Genomic DNA, 6181 nt, shown 5'->3' on the forward strand with positions numbered 1-6181 from the left:
CCTTAGCTTCGGGTGCGCACTGCACGTCGTTCCCTATTGGACACACTGAACTCGACTCTTGCTAACATTTGCATTTAGCTTCCCGTGCTTAGGCTTGACGTTTCTTTAGCTTTTGTCAAGTGTTATTTTATAATTTTTGTATATTAAAACAAGCTCCTACCTGCAATCCCGTCTGGTCCAAGTCCTGTAGCATCCGGAGGTGAAAACTCGCGCATTCAAAATGCATCCAAAACGCAATAGAAAACATCCAGCACTTCGTCACCTCGCTTGGGACTTCCTGGAGCCTCCGCCTCACCTAACTCCATTTCCGGACAAGTACTCTCCAGCTACAGCCCAGAACTCTTCCCTAAGGGTTGGTAGTCTGTTCATTTCTCCCGTTTCTCATCACTTTTCTGATAGCGCTGTTAGGCCAGTGCAAACCTCCGCCCCTCCTGTCACTCACCGTGACGTAATTTCGCAAACACCCCCCTATGACGTCACCGAAGATTCTTTGTTTGATACTTCTCCACCTTTCTTTGACGATAGTAGTGATAAGGAATTTTTTGACACATATTTTCCTCACTTATCCCCTAAGGACTTACTTTCTTTAAAGAAACTTTACAAGGAAAATATTATCAATTACAAGCCCAGTCAGCCATGTACTAATGACTTTAACACACACAAAAAAATACTATTCGGACATTTTTATTAACTGCAGGTCTAGTCAGCCTCTGTCACCTACATCTTCGACCCCGCCTCTCAAGTCTTGTTTCCCGCCCAAGTCTGTGGGCTTTTCCTCTCCTCCGAGAGAAGGTTATGGACGATTGAGAGGGGAGGAGTCTGCCCTCCTCCGGACCTCCCTCCACCCACCTTTGGAGTCAGTCTCTTACCACAGGGAGCGCGTCTGGGATCCGCGTCTTGAGGGGGGGCTAGTGATAGTAGCTGTGCTACCTCTATAGCACAGCTACAAACGACCTAGCCCCGACAACCAGCTAGACCTCCTCCACCGGTGTTCCGGCCTGTTAAGCCTAAACGACCAATTAGACCTCCTCCACCGGTGTTCCGGCCTGTTAAGCCTAAACAACCAATTAGACCTCCTCCACCTTTGTTCCATTCTATTAAACTGCTACCAATTAGACCTCCTACACTGGTGTCTGCCCTATTAAGCCTGAACGACACGCTAGACCTTCTCCACCGGTTTTCCGGCCTGTTAAACCTAAACCACCTAGTAGACCGCCTCCACCGGTCTTTCACTAAGCCGCAGCGTCCCAATAGACCTCCCCCACCAGTGTTCCCCCCGGTTAAGTCACATCCCCAAGCTAGACCTCCTCCACCTATGTTCAGTCCATCTCGTAGTCCTAGTCCAAGCCTTAGTCCCTGCCCTGGTCCGAGTCCTGGTTCGAGTCCTGGTCCGGGTCCTGGTCTGAGTCTTGGCCAGAGTATTAGTTCTAGTCCCAGTCCTGCTCGTAGTTATATTCAAAGTTCAAGTCCTAGTCGTAGTCGTAGTCTGTATCGTAGTCTCAGTCCTAGCCCTCGTCGTAGTCCAAGTTCTAGTCTGACTCGTAGACTGATGCATAGTCCGAGTTCCGGTCCAAGTCGTAGTTCTTGTCGCACTTCACGTTATAATCGTAGTCGTAGTTATGTTCAGAGTTCGAGTCCTAGTCGTAGTCATAGTCTGCATTGTAGCCTCAGTCCTAGTTCTCGTCGTAGTCAAAGTCCAAGTTGTAGTCCGACTCGTAGACTGATGCGTAGTCCGAGTCCTAGTCCTTGCCCAAGTCCTTGCCCAAGTTCTTGCCCAAGCCCTAGTATGACTGTTAGTACTAGTCCTTGCCCAAGTCCTTGCCCAAGCCGTAGTATTACTGCTAGTCCTAGTCCTTGCCCAAGTCCTAGGCTGACTCCAAGTCTCGTTCGTAATCGTAGCTATAGTCCCAGTTATAATCGTAGTCGTAGTCCTAGTTGTTTCAGTGCCTGCCCCTCGGCGGGTCCCAGTGCCTGTTCCTCGACTGGTACCAGTGCCTGCTCCTCGGCTGATACCAGTGTCTGCTCCTCGGCTGATACCAGTGCCTGCTCCTCGGCTAATACCAGGGCCTGCTTATCGGCTGATATCAGCACATGCCCTTCTGCAGGCATCAGCACCTGCTCCTCTGCCGGCATCAGCGCCTGCTCCTCGGCCGGCATCAGCACCTGCTCCTCGGCCGGCATAAGCACCTGCTCCTCTGCCTGCATCCGCACTTGCATCAGTGCTTGCTTCAGCTGCAACCACCGCACCTTCGTCTGCTGCCGCCAAGCCCGCTCCAACACATCCACCTCCACGTCGGCCACGGGTGTGGCCGTACCCTGGGCGTCCCCCTCGTCGGGCGCATCCACCTCCATGTCGGCCACGGGTGTGGCCGTACCCTGGGCGTCCTCCTCGTCGGGCGCATCCACCTGTCGTGTCCTCGGTGGATTTGGGGACACAGGAGTTGGCGACCCTCCACCAGGTCCTCCCTCCTCCCTCCCTTCACCTTTGGACTGTGTCGTTGTGTGTGTGTGTGTGTGTGTGTGTGGGTGGGGGGGGGGGGGGGGGGGGGGTTTGCTGTATATCTGTTTTTTTAGGGGGGACGACATCTGGGATCTGTCCCTTAAGGGACAAGGAAGTGTGCACTTCCTTGTTTATATTCATCACCATGGCGACTTCATTTGTTCCACCTGCACTGGCTCCTGTAACTTACATATCTGTGAAGGCACCATTAATGCTGAAAGGTCCATACAGGTTTTGGAGCAACATATGTTGTCATCCAAGCAACGCCCTTGCTTATTTCAGCAAGACAATGCCAAGCCACGTGTTATAACAGCGTGAATTCGTAGTAAAAGAGTGCGGGTACTTTCCTGGCCCGCCTGCAGTCCAGACCTGTCTCCCATCGAAAATGTGTGGTGCATTATGAAGCCTAAAATGCGACAGCTCGCCCCATCCTTGTTTGTGAATTACTTAGCATTTCATTGAAGCTGCTTTTATACCCAATCGTGGCACCCACCTGTTCCCAATTAGCCTGCACACCTGTGGGATGTTCCAAATAAGTGTTTGGTGAGAATTCGATCAACTTTATCAGTATTTATTGGCAGCTTTCCCAACTTCTTTGTCACATGTTCCATCCATCCATTTCTACCGCTTATTCCCTCTGAGGAAGAGGGGGGCGCTGGTGCCTATCTCAGCTACAATCAGGCGGAAGGCAGTGTACACCCTCGACAAGTCGCCAATCGCAGGGCCAACACAGATTTACAGACAACATTCACACTCACATTCACACACTAGGGCCAATTTAGTGTTGCCAATCAACCTAACCCCAGGTGCATGTCTTTGGAAGTGGGAGGAAGCCGGAGTACCCGGAGGGAACCCACGCATTCACGGGGAGGACATGCAAACTCCACACAGAGAGATCCCGAGCCCGGGATTGAACCCTGACTACTCAGGACCTTCGTATTGTGAGGCAGACGCACTAACCGCTCTGCCACCATGAAGCCCTTGTCACATGTTGCTGGCATCAAATTCTAAAGTTAATGATTATTTGCAACAACAAAAAAATGTTTATCGGTTTGAACATCAAATATGTTGTCTTTGTAGCATATTCAACTGAATATGGGTTGAAAATGATTTGTAAATCCTTGTATTCTGTTCATATTTACATCTAACACAATTTCCCAACTCATATGGAAACAGGGTTTGTACATGGGCATCGTTAAAGTTGTTAGTGAGGTTATCGATACAGCCCACATAATTTGGGAATGGTGTCCCTACCGAGGGCATTTAGGCCAGCAATAAGCGGTTTGTTGACAGGAAGTCAGAACGTCAAGTTATATAAGGTGATAATCGGACATTAATTTAGTGTACCATAACTTTGAAGGACAAGGACTAGATCTTTTATATTACCGTTGCGATGCGTGGATTCATTTACTATTTGTGTAAGACCACAGCTATCAATTATAGTTTAGAGCGCCACACAGGAGGGTCTGATGGGGTATTTATATGGATATTAAAATCCCCCATTATATTTATATTATCTGTGTGCATCGCTAGATCGGCAACAATCTCTGAAAATTCACTGATAAAATCCAAATAGGGCTTAGGGGGGTGATAGAAAACAGCCAGATGGAGAGGTAGCTGTGAGACAGACCTCATGGTAAGCACCGCAAATGATTTATACTTATTACTTAGTTAGGGCTAAGGTTCATGTTTTCATTGGATTTTAGTGTGACCCCCCTCCAACCCTTTTAAGGGGACGGGCAATATGTGCACTCGTATAGTTAGGAGAAAATCCTTCATTAAGTGGAAACAATTAATCTGGTTTTAGCCATGTCTTTCTGAGACCAATGACGTTATTGTTGTCTCTAATGACCTAATTGACTCATAATGCTTTGGAAGGTAATTATCTGGTTTTTAAAAAGCCCATATTATGGGTAGTGGGCTGTTTTGAGACATTTTGTTAATGATATCCATAGTACTGATATTACTGACTGTCTCATCTTAATGTCATTGGAGCCGACGTGTACAACTATATTCGTGTAGCCTAGTGGTCCGATTATCCTATCGTATGTATTTACTAGGCCTTTTGCGAGTCAGCTCACTAAAATTAGCTTCAATATTGGGTGCTCAGGCCCCGAGACTACAAGGAATTATGTTTTTTACTAAGTTCTGGGTGATGGAGTCCCCTATGACTAAGGTCTGGTGTCCGGTAGACTGGGGTGTAGGACTACAAGGGCTAAATCTATTATGCGTCTCAACCCATTAACCGTGGCTTGTAGGCTTTATCAGGTCAAGAGGTAGTCATCTGAAATGGTTTTGACTTCACAGGTGTGCTTGAAGCTCATGGAGAGAATACCAAGAGTGTGCAAAGCAGTAATAAGAACAAAGGGTGGGTATTTTGAAGAAACTACAATATAAAACATGTTTTCAGTTATTTCCCCTTTTTTTGATAAGTACATAACTCCACATGTGTTCATTCGTAGTTTTGATGCCTTCAGTGACAATCTACAATGTAAATAGTCATGAAAATAAAGGAAACACATTGACTGAAGAGAAGGCGTGTCCAAACTTTTGGCATGTACTGTATGTCAATATACATTTTAAGAAGTCCAATATGTGCATTAGTTTTTATTTTAAAAAAAAATCCAGAAATGTTTGAATATGTAAACTTAACCTTGGCTATACTGTATATAATGCATCATTTTCTGTTACATATTGTGCGTACCGTCATCATATTTTACCTCAATAAACCGATAGCAAAAGAGATAACAACATTTTAAAAATCCTCGTACAAGAAACCAACGTGTTTTTTTCCTGATTTTTTATCCCTTTTTCCTTAGAAATCAATCTGAGCTTTTATTCCTTTCAAACCAGCCAATAGCGCACATGTCACAAACTCTGAATGGAATTAGGCAAATTAACCCCGGAGCAAACTTGTTCTCCCTTTCTGACGGGTTGTCTGTGTTAACAAGAGCACCCAACCCCCTTCAATGAACCCGACTGACCCGGGGGCCTCGACGCAGACAAATATCAACGTGCCTGTCCCAAAACATGACCCAGGCACATGGTTGCCTGACAGGGATCAAAGGTTATGTCAGTAAAATATGACTTTGAAACCAGTTTGATCCCCACACATGTATCGCCAAAGGGAGGAGGTGGGGATTGCACTTGAATTTGAGGCTAACAGAAATAAAAACAAGAATATCTATATGTTTGAATAAATAAAAAAAATCTAAAATGTATGGGACCAAACAAGGCGCTGTGATCTGGTCAGTAAACAACTACCTGCCTTGTGTATTTATAGCATCCAGCTCAGTGTCTTTTTCAGCAGCTGCTGCTGAAGTGCATGTTTTACGGTGTCGCAACACTCAAGAATGGAAAGTCCATGAGAGCTGTGCATTTTTTTTTTTTTTACTTTAAGCTGCTCTAATTACATCTATCTGAGACTAACAGGGAGTTGACTTGCTGCTGGTATGTAGCCTTTGCATTATAATTCCGAAGCTTCACTTAAAGGGCCCTATCATGCAAAACCAACTTTTCTTACCTGTTGGTACCTGCTGTTGTGTATTGGGGATCTGCGTAAATCCCCAAAAAATTGAAATCATAGTGCGGAAAATTTGTGGAGATATTTATAAAACAATCTTGCCTCCCTAAGTATACAAACTCCAGTTCGTTTGGAGTTTTTGCAGTTGGTGACGTTAC

The sequence above is a fragment of the Nerophis ophidion genome, linkage group LG28 (genome assembly GCF_033978795.1).
Source record: "Nerophis ophidion isolate RoL-2023_Sa linkage group LG28, RoL_Noph_v1.0, whole genome shotgun sequence".
Lineage (NCBI taxonomy): Eukaryota > Metazoa > Chordata > Actinopteri > Syngnathiformes > Syngnathidae > Nerophis > Nerophis ophidion.